Genomic DNA, 18,320 nt, shown 5'->3' with positions numbered 1-18,320 from the left:
GCTGCATTTGGTTTTGCAAGCATTCGGCCTTCATGAGATAGCTTTATAAAGAGATGTGAAGGTAGGCCCTTTTCTAAGTCTCACCACTCTCTCAGGTAGGCTTGGTGGGAACACAGGAAAGGGCCATCTGAGTTGGTAGTCATTACCACATCTTGTGGAAATAAGTTCCATAGGAACATAAAAAAACAACCCTGCAAAATAGCCAGGTCTTCCTGCAAAATAACCAGGTCTTCCTGCAAAATACCCAGGTCTTCCTGCAAAATACCCAGGTATTCCTGCAAAATACCCAGGTATTCCTGCATCCTATTCCTCTAGTTGCCAACCACATCCCTATGAGATGCCATCAAGCAAGACAGGAGGGCAGTAGCACTTTTTGGCTTGCGTCCTATAGCAACTGCCATAGAGAAGAATATGGACTCTGCCACTGGAGGTAATGTATAGTCATCATCAATAAGAATTAGAGGTGTACATCAAATCTGGCTGAATCCTGGACCCTGAACTGAACTGGATTGATTCTGATCAACCCAGAATTCAACTAGATTGGGTTCATAGGTTGGAATGCCCTTCTTATGAACATCTGCTGGAAGCAGACAACTGGAGGAGATGGACTTTGGTCTGAATCAGCAAGCCACCTCTGTTCTACTCCAATCCAAAGTCCTTTGTGGAAACAGCCCACCAACAACTAGGGAATGGAAAAAAACACCATGTTGCGTAATTGTGACATTTTGGTCACCTTATGTATCCAAAGGGGTGGGGTGGGGTGTAGTTTTGTAATAGGCTTGAATACCTCTTTAATTTGTAAGTCTCAGTGGATTATTAACCCCTCTTTTCTTCTTGGGTTCCACACCAACTTCATAAATAGCCAGCTCCTCAGTTGCCAAATTGTACTTGACCTGACTTTCAGATTCCTGTCTCCAGCAAGGATTGCATTGAGCTTCAACCATGAAGACCCTTTTCCTTATCTTTGCCATTGTTCTGATTTCATCCCAAGCTGTACCAGGTATGAAGATCACTTAAAAGACCCATAGGGTCTCAATGACAAATAGAGCTGAAAGCGAATTTGCTTGGTAGATGTCTGCTATTTATCAGCAGCCTTGGGAAGTGGTGGGTGTTTTGCTTTACAGAAGTGTTTGTGCGTGTATGTGTCTTCCCAGTGAGAAGGGAATTTAAGGATGACCTCTGGCTCTGGACCTCTTTCTTCATTGTGAGAGAGCACTATAGGCCAATAGTGTCTTTGCAATGTACGCTTGTTTACAAATATACAAGCAGAGCATATTGAGAGCAAGGCAGCTCCTGAAGCTGATAGCACAACCACCGATCCTGAATTGATTTCCCAAAGAAAATCCTTTACTGTCACCAACCCACCCTCAGCACTGCTAGAAGACAACTTGGTTAGCTAAATCAAGCCAAGTTCCCTACTCTGTGTAAAAGGACCCCTGACCATTAGGTCTAGTCATGACCGACTCTGGGATTGCGGCACTCATCTCGCTTTATTGGCCAAGGAGGCCGGCTTACAGCTTCCGTGTCAGGTGGCCAGCATGACTAAGCTGCTTCTGGTGAACCAGAGCAGCACACAGAAATGCCATTTACCTTCCCGCCAGAGTGGTACCTATTTATCTACTTGCACTTTGACGTGCTTTCGAACTGCTAGGTTGGCAGGAGCAGGGACCGAGCAATGGGAGCTCACCCCGTCATGGGGATTCGAACTGCCGACCTTCTGATTGGCAAGTCCCAGGCTCTGTGGTTTAACCCACAGCACCACCCGCGTTGGCAAGCAAAAAAGGGTTTTTGCCTCGGGTCGGGGGGATGGGGTCATAAAATTATAGGGACAGACCAGTTCTAATGATCAAAGCATTGGAACGATAAAAATGTGCCTGTCTCTAAAAAAAGAGAGTGTATCTTTGTAAGTTGACACCAGTGACTTTTTAAACTAGTGAATCTATCACAAGACTGACTTCTCATAGCAACTGGCATAGAGTAAACCAATGACTTTATTATGGCATCTTTTCATGCAGGCATTGAGATGAGATTTGTCTGTTTGACTCCTGTTAGACTGTTTTATTGGCTGGAAATGTTAAATTGATGTGTTTTAAATGCAGCTTTATGGGTGGTTGTTGACTATGTTAGATTTCACTTTTGGTATTTCCCAGCCCGAGTCAAGCACTATTTATGCCACATAACCTCTCGACAAATGACAGTCAATCAATCAATATGGTGATGTTTGTTGTTTCCTAGGCTTGGAAATAGGTCTGAGGTGAGGATAGGAATGGAAGGAATTACTGCTGATGTCATAAAGACATTTATATCTTGCTAAAGCTGGGGAAAGGGGTACCTTTATGTAGTTTGCCCCTTCCAGCTACACAATTGTATAGGAAGTGGTATTTGGGAGACTCTTGGGGGAAAGGCTACAGTTTCACCAAGCACAGATAGTTATCTTTCCAGAAGAAACCCTCCAACTTGTGCCAAAAACAAAACAAAACAAAACAAAAATCAGGAGGTGGACATGTCCAAAACCAAGGGTGGAGGAACCCATCCTCTAGAGAACCACAAAGGGAGACTTCCTATCACCCATGTTGGTTTTTGTACCAATAGCTCTGTTCCTTTGATGTAATACAGTAGCTTCCTTCAGACTGACTCAGGAAAAAAACCCTGACTTTTCCTTCCTCTTTTTCTGGAAAAGCTCCATTCATTTCAAACGTGATTTGCTATAATATGCTCTACTGGGAAACATTTGATGCAAGTAATTATACCCTTTCCCCCTTTTATGGTGTGGGGGGGGCAATAAATGATCACCAGTGTTTGTTTGTTTTTCTGAGACAAACAGGGACATGTTTGCTTCTGCATGGTTGTAACTGAACTTGCATTTCTCGGTTGACATTTCAGTTTATTCTGCAAACCCATTTATTGCAGCGGGGAATTGGGCTCAGTCCATAGGCTGCCTTGTTTTTCCTTTTTCATCATGAGCAGTTCTCACGGGTGGAATCTTTTTGGTTTGTGATATACAGGGGATGCCCAGGCGCCTGAGGATACAATTGCATGTGGCCGGAGTGGTGGAGGCTGTCAAGTTGGGGCTTGCAGACCCGGTTTCCAAAATGTGGGGACCTGCAGAGGAGGAATGATGTCCTGCTGCAGATGGTAAGTGAAGCCCGTATATGACATTTTTGCTGAGTTAGAATAGCCAAAAAGAGAAGGCACCAGAAAGGAGGGCATTGTTGTTGTTCTTTAGTCGTTTAGTCATGTCCGACTCTTTGTCACCCAGGCACTCCTGTCTTCCACTGCCTCCCGCAGTTTGGTCAAACTCATGCTGGTAGCTTCGCGAACACTGTCCAACCATCTCGTTCTCTGTCGTCCCCTTCTCCTTGTGCCCTTCATCTTTCCCAACATCAGAATCTTTTCCAGAGAGTCTTCTCTTCTCATGAGGTGGCCAAAGTATTAGAGCCTCAGCCTCAGCCTCTGTCCTTCCAGTGAGCACTCAGGGCTGATTACCTTAAGAATAGATGTGTTTGATCTTCTTGCAGTCCATGGGACTCTCAAGAGTCTCCTCCAGCACCATAATTCAAAAGCATCAATTCTTCGGCGATCAGCCTTCTTTATGGTCCAGCTTTCACTTCCATACATCACTACTGGGAAAACCATAGCTTTTACTATATGGACCTTTGTTGGCAAGGTGATGTCTCTACTTTTTAAGATGCTGTCTAGGTTTATATGTACAGATACAAACTTAGAAATAACAGACTAGCATTTAAACAGAAACACAATACATCTCGCCATTGTGGGAAAGACTATGGCCAGGGGAGGTGCCTTCTCAGTCTGCTGTTCAAGCGCTAAGCTGCTGTAGATGAGCAACTTCAAGGTCCTCACTGCTCTCCATTCTTACGGGCTGGTGGGCTTGGATCAGAAAGCCCTCCAGAGAAAGGACTTCTTCAAATAGAGCAGAGGTGGGGAGACTTCAGACCTTGGGGTTGAGTGTGGCAACCCCAGGCCTCACTATATGGACTTTGCTTCTCTCCTCGGACCAAGATCCCATCCCAGGCCACACGTCTTACCACCCCTCCTCAAGTGCTTCTGCCTGGCTGAAATCTGGCCTTGAACTGTAGTACAGTGGTACCTCAGATTACAGACGCTTCAGGTTACAGACTCCACTCACCCAGAAATAATAAGAACTTTACTTCAGAATGAGAACAGAAATTGCGCAGTGGCGGCACAGTGGCAGCAGGAGGCCCCATTAGCTAAAGTGGTACTTCAGGTTAAGAACAGTTTCAGATTAAGAACGGACCTCCAGAACAAATGAAGTTCTTAACCAGAGGTACCACTGTATGTCTGTTTCTTGCCTCAATGGAGAATGGAAAGATGTGTGTGCACAGGAACCTCTGGTTTGTGTGTAGCTGGGATGTACATATATATATAGTGCAAAGGTGGGATACACATCCATATCTCCATCCACTTTTGTTTCTGGCTCTGTCCGCCAGTGGCATGTTATCCCTAGAATGTTTCCAATGAAGGCATGAGGTCTTTGGGCAGAAAGATATTCTCTGCCCTTGAAACAGACTCTTCTGACAGCACTTCCAATGGATAATTGACATCTGCGGTCCTGCACAGTTTTAGCTTAGCAACATGTAAGGAAGTATTGCTGAGAATGTCCCTAGGGTTTGGGGTGTGGCATAATCATTTAAATAAAGTTGGACAAGGGTTCCCCCCCCCTCATATTTGCTCCACCAGGGGTGAGGAGCCACTGGCCCATGGGACTGATGAGTCCGCTGGGGTTTGCCCATGCAACCTTCCCTTCCTCTTCCCTTCTATACCTTCCTACATGTTGAATGGAGGATCCTCAAGACCATGTTCCAGGGCCATATTTCCATGCAAGTGACATGACCTGCGTGGAACACCCTCCCGTCAGATGTCAAGGAAATAAGCAACTACAGTGGTACCCTGGTTCTCAAACTTAATCCATTGCGGAAGTCCGTTCCAAAACCAAAGCGTTCCAAAACCAAGGTGCGCTTTCCCATAGAACGGAAAGGATTAGCCCATTTCAGACTTTTAAAAACAACTCCTAAAACAGCAATTTAACATTGAATTTTACTATCTAATGAGACCATTGATCCATAAAATGAAAGCAATAAACAATGTACTGTATTTTAAAATAAATAAGTCAGCATTGTAGATGATAAAAATCAAAATTATTATTTTTTAACCTGCATTGATGATAGTCACTGTTTGGATGGGGGGCTTTTATCCATTTTCACAGTCACACAATCAATCAATCAATCAGTAGCTGAACTGGGTTCCACACAGTCAAAAAACCCCCACCAAATTAACCGAAAAAGTCTCAAAAACAAAATTGCAAAATAAATAGCAAAAACAAAAAGACCAAACTTAATCTGTTCTGGAAGTCCGTTTGACTTCTGAAATGTTCAAAAAACAAGGCACAGCTTCTGACTGGTGCAGGTGCCCAGAAACAATAGCCAACAGCTGCATCGGATGTTCAGCTTCCGAAAATCTTTCAAAAACCGGAACACTTACTTCTGGGTTTTTGGCATTTGAGAACCAAGGCATTTGAGAACCAAGGTACCACTGTATCTACTTTTAGAAGACATCTGAAGGTAGCCCTGTTTAGGGAAGTTTTTAATGTTTGACGTTTTATTGTGTTTTTAATATTCTGTTGGGAGCCGCCCAGAGTGGCTGGGGAAATCCAGTCAGATGGGCGGGGTATAATTTTATTATTATTATTATTATTATTATTATTATTATTATTATTATTAATGCTTCTCATTCCAACCCCATTCACTTCAACAAGGCTTGTATGGCTAAAGTTGCTGGTGATTTGTGCTCCCTTTCTAAACTTTCTAAGCTTTCTAAACTTGACTTTCTTCTCTTTCCACAGGCCTCGCCCAGGAGCATAAGTTATCTGGCAAGATTTGAGTAGCACAAATGGCTCTGAAGGTTCCCAATCCTGGTACCTGGAGTGTTCACATGGAGTGCAAACCTTGGGAAAACCAGGGAATTTAATCTTAAAAACACACAGCTGGTATTGCTAATTAGGTTACAATGGGTTCCCTGTGCAATAAAGGTGAATAATACCTCTCTGCTCCTTGTTTCTGTTTTTAATCACTTAAAACACACTCATTCTTTGGTCTGACGAATCTGGGATTGAGCATGTTCCACTTGGCTGGGCACAGTCTGGCCAAAGTTCAATTTACATTTCAAATTTTGCATACCGCGTTATTCCAAGGTGCTTCAAGACCTTCACAGTCAAAAGTGGGAAATGATTTTTAAAATAAATGAATAATTTTTTTAAAAAGAGCATTTCCTATGCCTCGTTGATTTAACTGGGAGGGACTTGAGCATGTAATTAATCATCACACTGAAAGCCCTTTAGCCCTGATCAAGCTGGGGGGGGGGGAGAGAGAGAGAGAGAGAGAGAGAGAGAGAGAGAGAGAGAGAGAGAGAGAGAGAGACTGTATATGGGTAAAGGATTGAAGCCCTGGGAAGTAGGATTTTCTGATAAATGTTTAGTGGTCCAAGGTCAGGTTGTGAGCTTCATGGATTTGAACCCTGGTCTCCCAAGTGCTGGGCCAGCACCATTAACTGCTACAGTGTGATTTTTCTCACTGGGAATGGTAAAACTGAGAGTCCTAGTCCTTTTTCCAGTGGAGTGAAAAAATGCTGTACTGGGGCTCTGGAGTGCCCACACTGCTCCTGCTACAGTAAGAGAGGAGGAAGAAAATTGCAGCATAGGAGATGAGATTGACAACTTATTTCATCATTGTTCAAACTGGATCTGTGCAAGAGTTGAATATCAGGTTGAATATTGGGGAGTATGTGCAATGCATCATGCAGAGATACAGAGAGCCCCCTTTGGCTTACAGCAGCCTGCAGCTATTATTGATTTATTTATCTATGACATGACTAGCAGTTGACTCTCCTCTGCCTTGGTTCATCACTGGAAATGTTTTGATGCTAGGATATGCTTTGAAAAGGTAAAGGTAAATGACCCCTGACAGTTAAGTCTAGTCGCAGACAACTCTGGGGTTGTGGCACTCATCTCGCTTTACTGGCCGAGGGAGCCGGTGTTTGTCCACGGACAGTTTTTCCTGGTCATGTGGCCAGCATGACTAAGCCTCTTCTGGCAAAACCAGAGCAGCACATGGAAACTCCGTTTGCCTTCCCGCCGGAGTGGTACCTATTTATCTACTTGCACTGGCATGCTTTCGAACTGCTAGGTTGGCAGGAGCTGGGACTGAGCAACGGGAGCTCACCCCATTGCGGGGATTCGAACCGCCGACCTTCTGATTAGCAAGCCCAAGAGGCTGAGTGGTTTAGACCACAGCACCACCCATGTCCCAGGACAAGCTTTAGAAATAGGTAAAAAGAAAGGATGTGGTGGGACCTACAAGGAAAAGGAAGTTCACAGAGGGGGAAGGGGCAAGATTTTATTAGGTCATTTGCTTCATCTTTCTCCCTAAAACAAATAGAATACTAAAGGGTATGCAACACTTGCAGAAAGTCCCCTCAATGGGACTATCTAATATATATATATATATATATATATATATATATATATATATATATATATATGGGAGGGACAGGGGAGGGATGTTTGGATGAGGAAAACAGAGCACCAACTCAGTGACTACGAATTGTATTCAGTTTCCCCCATGTTCTACATAGATGTATTGGAATGAATGGATATGGCCAGACAAACAAAGAATGGGAACAAAAGAACAGCAAGAAGTCAGATAGCTTTTACTCAACTTCGTTTAATTTTATTACATGTGGGATTTAAAAAGAACATGAATAAAAAATCTCAGCCTCCCCCCAGAATTTTTTTTGAAAGATACTTAAAGGGGGGATTAATAATCATCATTATCATCATCTTTTATTGATATCCTGCCTTCCCTGGCTGAAGTTGGGCTCAGGGTGGCTAACACTGGTATAAAATCAAACAATAATTAAATTACCTTCTAAAAACAGGTCAAAATCAAATTAAAGTCTAATTAGATGGCTTTCTACGGGGTTGGTTAATTATAGCTGCGACATTTGTCTTCAGCCTGCTCACGCATTCTTACCTGAAAAGAAATGACAAACAAATGTTTTAAAAGGATTTTAAGAAATTGTTTTAAATTTGCTTTGACACATTTGACTATGAGGGTATTAAAAACTCCAGATTTCATTGGAAGAAGGATTCTGGTTTTGACTCATTGTGTTTGCTGCCTTCATTGTATGCCTAGTCTAGGATTGCCAACCAGGTCTGGGAAAGGTATATTTTGCTCCTGATCCTGTCTTCTTGAGGTACTTCCCCTTCAAACAGTAGCCTCCATGTTTGCTACCTTTTCTGTGAGTGTTGGTTTTAGAAGCCAGACTTTGGTCATCTTTGCCTTGCACATGACTGAGGCCTCATCTACTATATGCTCCCAGCAGTGCCAGATTTACGTATAAGTTAAACAAGCTATAGATTACGGCCCCACTCTCTTGGGGGCCCCAAAGAAATTAAAGGAAAAAATGCATATTTTGTTATGTGCAAATGACTTTACATAGCTATTAGGTCCATAAATTAAAGGTAAAGGGACCCCTGACCATTAGGTCCAGTTGTGGCCGACTCTGGGGTTGCAGCGCTCATCTCGCTTTATTGGCCAAGGGAGCCAGCGTACACCTTCCGGGTCAGGGGGCCAGCATGACTAAGCCACTTCTGGCGAACCAGAGCAGCGTACGGAAACGCCATTTACCTTCCCGCCGGAGCGGTCCCTATTTATCTACTTGCACTTTGATGTGCTTTCGAACTGCTAGGTTGGCAGGAGCAGGGACCGAGCAATGGGAGCTCACCCCGTCACGGGGATTCGAACCGCCGACCTTCTGATCAGCAAGCCCTAGGCTCTGTGGTTTAACCCATAGCGCCACCCGCATCCCTTAGGTCCATAAATTACCATATAGCAAATTGTCGCTGTTTTGTTGTTGTTGTTGAACAACAAAACAGCGACAATTTGTTGTTGACAAAGGACAGCTGGACATATAAAGGGCCCCATTACCTTCAGTAGCTTAGGGCCTCATCAAACCTAAATCCAGCCCTGGCTCCCAGGGAGAGAGTTTGCCAGTGTGACTTCCTCATCTGTTATGAATTCACCCCTCATCACTTCTTATTCCTTCTGTGCTTGCTCCTTTGATTGTATGTATGTTGTGTGTTTGTTGAATCTTTATTAGAGTTTGGATTTGAAGAAGAAGAGTTTGTATTTGATATCCCGCCTTTCACTCCCTTTAAGGAGTCTCAAAGTGGCTAACATTCTCCTTTCCCTTCCTCCCCCACAACAAACACTCTGTGAGGTGAGTGGGGCTGAGAGACTTCAAAGAAGTATGACTAGCCCAAGGTCACCCAGCAGCTGCATGTGGAGGAGCGGAGACTCGAACCCGGTTCCCCAGATTACGAGACTACCGCTCTTAACCACTACACCACACTGGCTTACTGGCTAATTCCTGAGTCTTCTTTAAGGTGCATTGGCAATGGGCTCATTTATTTTGCTTCCAACATTGTAAAGAAAGATCCACACTCATTCACTGTGCCATAAGACTCCATCTTGTCAGGGCTTCTTGAAATTAACACAATCCCTTCAGGAAGCCCTGGCTGGGATAGTTTTACACACAAAAGTGCAAAATGTCTTCTGTTAAAGTAAAATAATAATAATTAAAAGAGCTCCTGGACAGCCCCCAGTATAATAAACACATGTTTCCATCCATCCACCTTCTGAAAGAGGCAGAAAATAAACATTTCTCAGGGAGCAATTTTCATGATGGCAGCAGGATTCAGCAGGGCAATAATTCTGGTGCTGCAGCTCCCAGCCAATAGCACACAACTAGATAGCTCAGCTGAAGAATTTGGATTTGATATCCCACTTTATCACTACCCTAAGGAGTCTCAAAGCGGCTAACATTCTCCTTTCTCTTCCTCCCCCACAACAAACACTCTGTGAGGTGAGTGGGGCTGAGAGACTTCAGAGAAGTGTGACTAGCCCAAGGTCACCCAGCAGCTGCATGTGGAGGAGCGGGGAAGCGAACCCGATTCACCATATTACGAGTCCACTGCTCTTAACCACTACATCACACTGGCTTGGTTAGAGCATGGTGCAGATAACTCTAAAGCTGCAGATTTCATCAGCTGTATATTCCTGCATTACAGGTTGGACTAGATGATCCTTAGGGTCCCTCCCAACTTGCTTCTATGCTTCTATCACTTTGGGAGCATATCTGTGATATTCCTCTTGCCCGAAAATTTCAGGGTCTAGAGGTGTGGGACCTCAGGTCTTGGAGCTATGAGACGCAGGTAGGTGGAAAAAAAGTCTTGGTAAATATGATATGTCTGCCATCTCCATATTGGTCCTGTCTGGTATCTAATGCTCACCATTTTACAGCAATCTTCAAAAGAACATTTTCCATGAATACTTTCACATTCGCAGCGAAAGCGGCCTTTCTCTTGGCATAGCGCTCCTCCGTGTGCACAATCATGGTGGCCAGTGAATCCTGCATATATGAAAATGATACAAATATCAAGAGCCCAAACCAGGTTCAAGATGCTGTTCAGTGAGCAAGTATGAGAAAGTGCAGAAGATGCCATCCCTCCCCACATGCAAATAAAAAAAGATTTCGTGTAGGTTAAAGGGGTAATAATTACTTGGAAAGATCTGCAGGGTTTGGAACTGTAACCGGTGACGGGCTTTCATGTTCAGAAGGTGAGCCTTAGCATCTAGAGCAAAAGTAGGATTGAGGCCTTACATGGCCTTCTATCTGACCCTCTGTGTCATCAGCCTCAAGGAATTGTCATGGGCACACACAGTCAGATCAAGAGAGGAGGTGGAAGAGCTCACCAAATTAGACCTCAGCAACATGGGGGAGGTGCCCAGGGTACGGGGAGGTGACGGCAGGATCCAAAGAGATATTGGAACCAGGGGAGGAGAGTGGTTGGTGAGAAAATGTACAACCTGATCCCTGGGAAGGGCTGAGCAGGTTGTTGGAGTAGTACATTTCTTCTAAATGTTCTAGTCAGCTTGTTGCAATGCTACCTCTGGCACCTACTCCTGTGGAGGAGAAACCAGATGACAGGACTGATGCTGAGCTGATGCTGATGACTCCCCTGTCTCCTAGGTCAAGGAGATCGCAGAACACTCAGGCCCAATGCACTCAAGGAGTGCCCATTTGGTTGCCTGCATGAAGGACTCCTCATGCTGGTTGTGCTGAAGACTATGGCCATCCCTCTTCTTAGAGGGAAGGGACAGGGGCATGCCACTCATTGGTTCAATGTCTCAACTTGAGACATTCCTCATGCAATTTACCTGCTGTGCCTTTGAACCCTTGCCTTCCTTATGTAACCTGACTGGAACATTTTGACAGAAACAGAAACCCAAGTTGGAGTTCTTTGTCAAGTAGCAAGGGTCAGGGCACATCCTAGGCCATCTTGAATCGTCTTTCTATCTTCTGCTCTATTAGCTACCCTTCCATCTGAAAATTTGATAAGCATCCCCTCAATTCCTTCATCCAAATTGTTCATAAAGATATTGAACTACAACTGGTCTAGGACAAAACCCTGTGGCATCCACTTGTAATTCCCAGGATGATAAGGAACCATTGGCGAGCACTCTCTGAATTTTGTCAGTCAACCAGCTACAAATCCACCTAACAGTATCGTCACTTAGTCCACATTTTACAAGCTTTTAGTTCTGTGACAATAGACATTGGACCAGGCTACTGAGCAGATATGGGTCTCCCTCAGTTCCCAAAGTGTTCAGCAAAGCTTTTCATAACTGGGTATGAGGAAGACCAGAAGCTGGAGGTGACCCAAAGTCATAACAGTCTAGCACTTGTTCTGCATGGAGTAGAATTTTTTAATATGAATAACAAAATGGAATAAAACATACCTAGATCTGCATAAAACATCAAGAAAAGGACAACAAAGGGAAGCAAAGAAATCTTCATCATGATTGAAAGTTTCCAGTGGAAGTACTGTATCTCATGGGATGTGAGATGTTAGTACAGGCCAGGGATGGTCCTTCAATTTATATACTACTCTGGGTACTCAAGTGTGCGAAGCCAAGGAAGTTTAGGAATTGTTTATTGCATCTCTTGGTTTAATCAACCTTTCCAAAGTAGAGGTTCTATCAAGGGTTATCAGCAGTGCCAGCTATTAAGAATGGTCAGCCGTGACCGCCAAATGGAGACAACATGTACAAAGGGAAATATGCCCCTGCTGGGGTCAGCCATGGGGAAAGAACACATCTTCCTTATGATCCCCTGAAACTTGATTATTTTATTCACTATTACATTTCAATCCCATGTTTTCTTGAAGGACCTCAAGGTGCATGGTTATCCCCCATCCTCATTTTATCCACACAATAATGCTAGGAAGTAGGATAGTCTTAGAGAAGTTCACTGGTCTGGGGTCATGCAGTTAGCTTCCATGGCTGAGCAGGTATTCAGACCTTGGTTTTTTTGGAGTTCACTGGGCCAAAAAGGTTGTCTACCCCAGTCTTTGCATGGGGACTTGAAGACTGGCATGAAGCTACTTTCAGCTCTAGAAGCCAGCAAGTTTCAGCAGTGAGAAGCAGTTGGAGGAGGAATTTAAGGCCTTCTCTCTCAGTATGCATTGTGAGTTTAGCTGTTTATCTTAGCGGGGCTAAGCAGTGATTATTTTGTCCTTTCCGTGACTGGCCTACAGAGGGTTCTTCTTGGCCTAACCCACTTTACGGCTGGGTAGGGACAGATGGCAATGGGTGATGGATACTTTGGTTTAGTGGTTGGTTCAATTGACTTTGGTCAAAGGGCACACATGTATGGTGGGAAAGGCAAGAGGTTGAAACATATAGTAAGTACCCTAAGACATGTTTGAGGTGAACAGGGATGCCAGAGACTCATGGGTCAAGATGCAGATCACTTTTGAGGTTAACCTATGCCACTTGGGCTTTTAAGGCCCTGAAGAGGCATGAATCAGGAATAGGTAAAGGTAAAAGGTAAAGGACCCCTGGACGGTTAAGTCCAGTCAAAGGCGACTATGGGGTTGTGGCGCTCATCTCGCTTTCAGGCCAAGGGATCTGGTGTTTGTCCACAGACAGCTTTCTGGGTTATGTGGCCAGCATGACTAAACCATTTCTGGCGCAACGGGACACTGATGGAAACCAGAGCGCACGGAAATGCCATTGACCTTCCCACCACAGCAGTACCCATTTATCTACTGGAACTGGTGTGCTTTTGAACTGCTAGGTTGGCAGAAGCTGGGACAATGCAACGGGAGCTCACTCCGTCAGGGGGATTTGAACTACCAACCTTCTGATCAGCAAGCCCAAGAGGCTCAGTAGTTTGACCACCTTGTCACCTGAGTCCTACATGAATCAGGAATACCTCCATCCTCACCTTAAGGGTGTGGCGGAGGAAGAGTTTGATTTCTAGGCCATTGTTACTCCATTGTAGACTGAGGAGCCGGACAGAGTTTGGGGATATTTTCCCACATATAGTTTTACTTCCATGTTCTTGTGTTATATATTTAAGTGGTCCAAGTTTCACCGCATGTTTGTATCATGCTTCATTATTTTCAATCTCAAAAAAACAAAAAAACAAACAAACCCCACCTCTGACTAGGTATGAGGGAGGAAATCATTCAGAGAGCACAGCTTCTTTAAAATTCACACTTCTCTGAATTTTGCTGTGCAATTGTCCAACCAAACAAGGTGTACAAAAAAGGGATATGCTAGAGAATTGTGTGCACAAAAATAAATTTATTGGTGAAATTAGCTTACACAAATGCATTATGGGGATTGATGGGGGGGATGTGTATAGTATGGGAAAGGCACAGAAAATTTGTACAAATTTCCACATGAGTTTCTTTAATACACCACACACACACACACACACACTGATGTGCAAATAGGGCCAGTGGAACTTAAATAAGGAAACAATGAGAAATGGAAAGAAATGAGTGGGTTTGAAGTGAGATCAGCCTCTTCTTGGAACCTTTCTAGGTCTACCTCGGAACAATTGTTCCCTGCAAGGGAAAACATGCATGTTCAGTATACATCTTAGGATACCTCCATCTCAGAGTTGAAGACACATGTCTTATTAATGCATTCAAAATAATATTGTGTTAGCAGACATGGCAATTTGTCTCTATTAATCTTGAAGAAAGATAGTAGGAGGTTTTATTAACCCTTTTAATGTCAGTCTTTTGGTAGCACTGATCCGTTTTCAAGGTTCTAAAGCTTTTCAGTCAGAGAAATCAGAAGGAAAACCCTTATAGCTCCATCCCCGGACTGAAAGTCCCCTGTACTCATGCATTTTAGACTCTTGAAAATCAAGATTCTAAAAGGAATCTTCCTTTTTTAAAAAAATTGCTAATTACAATAACTTAAAACAAACAGAGTAAACAACATCAACAAAACAAAAAAGAACTAAAGAAAAAAGAAAAACAGCCACAAATGAAAAAGGAAAAATATCAATCCATAATACAAAAGTCCAAACCAAAATTACATATAATCTTGATTTCCCTCCACCTGTATATGACTTCCTTCTCTCATTTTAAGTTTGATTGTTGTGTTATTAATCTTATTTTACCTTTATACCTCTTATAACCAATTCCTTCTTATCTTTACCTTGCAAATTTCATTCATTGCCTATCAATATATTTATACCATAACAACATTTTTTCATATACTCCTTTACACAATCCCACTCCTCTATCAGTTTTTGGTCTGTTTGTCCTCTTATCACAGCCATAAGTCTTGCTAAAACTATATATTCACAAAATTTAGTTTGTCGCTCTCTTATTGAAGGGATCCCCACCCCCTTCCAGTTTTTTGCTATAAGCATTCTGGCAGCAGCTGTTGCAAATAAGAATACATTTTTCTTAGTCGCAGGAATGTTGTTTGTTATTATTCTCAAAAGGAACGCTTCTAGTTTTTTATTACATGACATTTTAAGCATTTTTAAAAGTTCCTCTTGTATAGTACTCCAAAATTGTTTAATATGCACGCATTCCCACCATATATGGTACATCGTTCCAGTTTCTTTTTTGCATCTCCAACATGTATTAGATTTTGATTTATATGTTTTAGCCAATTTAACTGGGGTTGAGTACCAATGGTATATCATTTTCATTATATTTTCTCTGATTGTGAAGCATGCTGTAAACTTAATATCATGTTTCCACAATTTCTCCCGTTGTTCCAATTGAACTGTGTGACCTATATTGAATTGTATGATCTAGATATAGAGACTCCCGACTTCCATTGCTTGGAAGGCAATTGAAACATCATGGAAGGCAATTGAAATAGCAGTGGTCCCACAGACATAGCCCACTCCCAAATTAATGCAAACATAAAAGGCCTGAGGTGGTTTGAGGTGTATTAGCAATATAGTGCAGGGAGGAAATGATGTACAAGAGGGGAAATACACACACACACATATATATATATATATATATATATATATATATATATATATATACCGTATTTTTTGCTCTATGAGACTCACTTTTTCCCTCCTAAAAAGTAAGGGGAAATGTGTGTACGTCTTATGGAGCGAATGCAGGCTGCACAGCTATCACAGAAGCCAGAACAGCAAGAGGGATTGCTGCTTTCACTGTGCAGCGATCCCTCTTGCTGTTCTGGCTTCTGAGATTCAGAATATTTTTTTTTTCTTGTTTTCCTCTTCGTTTGCATTATGAAAACATTTTACAGGACTTGGGGGCAGGGAGAGTTGTCAGCGAATATAAATGCCATCTCAGATATCTGAAGCTACTCACTTTTTTACTTTTTTTTTTTTAACAATTTATTGTACACACAAACAAGTCAGTGGGATGCAACGGGGTACTCACTTTTTACAGCAAATTTTCTTTCTAGTGCATCTTCCAATCAAAAATGCAGGATATTTACAAGCTCCCTTTGTAGAACGGATGCAGTGGCCTTTGTGACGCACACATTTTCTCCTATTGTTTATCATAGTGAATCCTGCACAAATGAAGGTGGGACAATCTTTCTAAAATAATAGTAACAATAATAATAATCTCCCCGCACACTTTTCTGTCGTCTTCCTGATTTCAGAAAGTTTCATATGCATGATGTTTGTCAGTGTTCCCGCCAGCATTTCTCCTAATTTATTATTTTCGTGACTTAATTTCTATATATAACTGAATGCAACTGATTCCATTTCCTCTTCTTTGCTGCACTTTAAATACAGTTGCATGTTTTTCAGTCTCTTTAAATTGTACATGGGTTTTGATTTTGCTCCAGAGCAAAATTAAAAGCTGGAGACGAAAGTTCAAAATCAAGCAAACAAATAACTAAATAAATAAACTAACCACAGAAGCTTATGGGTCAGTATTGCAATTATGATTAGACTTTAGAAAGTCACATTATGGGTGCTTTCTTCATGTTGAGTTCAAATTCCTAAGGCCTTTTGGTGTGGGGCTGCCTGGGTGGTGTCTGGTGATCAGGGCTGTCTTTAGCAGATGTGACGCCAGGGTGCAAATATCTGCTCTGCACCCCCAAATTACCACGGATGGGGGGAGCGAAGCTGTGCACTGCCAGCCACTGGGGGGGGGGGCGCAACTCTCCTCCATGTCGCTGCAGGACAGCAATCCCCGCAGAGGCTTGGGAGGGAAGCTGCATGCCCGCCAATCATGTAGTTGGCAGGGCGCATCTTCCATCCTAAGCTTTTGCAGGGATCGCTCAACTTCCACGGAGGCTTCGGAGGCAAGCTACAGGCCCACCAGCCATATGGTTGACAGGGTGCAGCTGGCGGACATGCAGGGAAAGGGGAGGCCGCTGGCAAAGCCGCGCAGCTCCCCCACTCACTGGGGGGGGCTCCTGAGAGGCCGGTGCCCTGGCGCAATGCACCACTAAGCCACATGGGAAAGACGGCTCTGCTGGTGATGAAATGGCTGTACTCGCCTCCATGCCTATGAGGTTTACCTTTAGTGAAGCAGCTGCCTTGGGTGAGGGAAGCCAGAGAGGAGATACTCCCATAGGCTCATAGGCTCACTATCCACCCTGCTGCCTCTGATGCTGGTTTCTGATGAGATCTCACAATATTTCACTGCACTTTCATGAGATGTCATTAGTCTCTGCTTTGTGGGTGCCACCAAGCAGCTCAGGTAAGATTAGATTAGATTAGATTAGATTAGATTAGATTAGATTAGATAAATTTATTGTCATTGTCCGTATATACACAGTATACACAACAACGAAAATCAAACACCCAAGACCGGATTCACATACACATTTGCACGTATCTCCAACACTCTCATCCTATTCAGACATAATCTATTAAAACATACATAATCCAGAATATAACACAAACCTATTAGAAGCAGAGCATAACCTAAAACCTATCTCATTCCTTACTACTCACTGCTTGCTATTTCTTACAACTGGCCCTGAGATCATTATTTAGTGCAATCAGAGCTCTTGGATAGAAACTATTCAGAAGGCGTGTGGTTCGTGTTTTCATTGTCCTGTATCTTCTGCCCGAAGGCAACAGTTCAAAGAGGTTGTGAGCAGGATGGGTGGGATCTCTCAGGATATTGTGTGACTTCTTCAAGCTGCGAGACGTGAAGATCTCATCCAGGGTTGGTAGTTGGAGCCCAATAACATTCTGGGCAATTTTAATTATTCTCTGTAAAGCTTTTTTATCCATTCCAGAGCTGCTCCCATACCACGATAATATACTATAGGTTAAGACACTCTCAATGGTACTATGATAATAGGACAGAAGTAGGTGCTGAGATAGATTCAATCCTCTGAGCATTCTCAGGAAATACAACCTCCCCTGCACCTTCCTCACAACCATATTAATATTTGCAGTCCATGAGAGGTCCTCAGAGATGTAAGTGCCCAGGTATTTAAAACTACCAACCCTCTCCACCTCCTCGCCATTTATGTGCAATGGTAAAAATACACTTTTCTTTCTCCTAAAATCAATTATGAGTTCTTTGGTTTTTTTGGTGTTAAGCATAAGATTATTTTCTTTACACCATTGAATTAACCCCTGTACTTCTTTCCTATAAGCAGCCTCATCATTCTCACTAATGAGCCCCACCACTGTTGTATCATCCGCAAATTTGATGATTGTGTTGGACTTATACAGTGGGGTGCAGTCAAATGTGTACAGGGAATAGAGAAAGGGGCTTAACACACACCCCTGAGGGGCTCCTGTGCTTAATACTAGAGTAGAAGAATAGTAAGGTCCCATTCTCACTGTCTGCGGCCTATCGGTCAGGAAATTCCTTACCCACAAACAGATCTTCTGATGTATACCCAAATTGGTATACCCAAATTGGTAAGGGGGGGGGGCTT

General features: G+C 43.1%; 1 long non-coding RNA gene across 1 annotated transcript; it reads left to right on the top strand.

Moving 5' to 3' along the window:
- Positions 1 to 840: 840 nt before the first annotated feature.
- LOC309338952 lies at positions 841 to 6,078 on the top strand. The gene is made up of 3 exons (XR_014155108.1): positions 841 to 1,000; positions 3,006 to 3,135; positions 5,882 to 6,078. It is a non-coding gene; the product is annotated as an uncharacterized lncRNA (long non-coding RNA).
- Positions 6,079 to 18,320: the final 12,242 nt, after the last annotated feature.

This window comes from Podarcis erhardii, assembly GCF_964252035.2.
Source record: "Podarcis erhardii genome assembly, chromosome: 3".
Lineage (NCBI taxonomy): Eukaryota > Metazoa > Chordata > Lepidosauria > Squamata > Lacertidae > Podarcis > Podarcis erhardii.
This window is presented reverse-complemented; position numbering and strand designations above follow the sequence as displayed.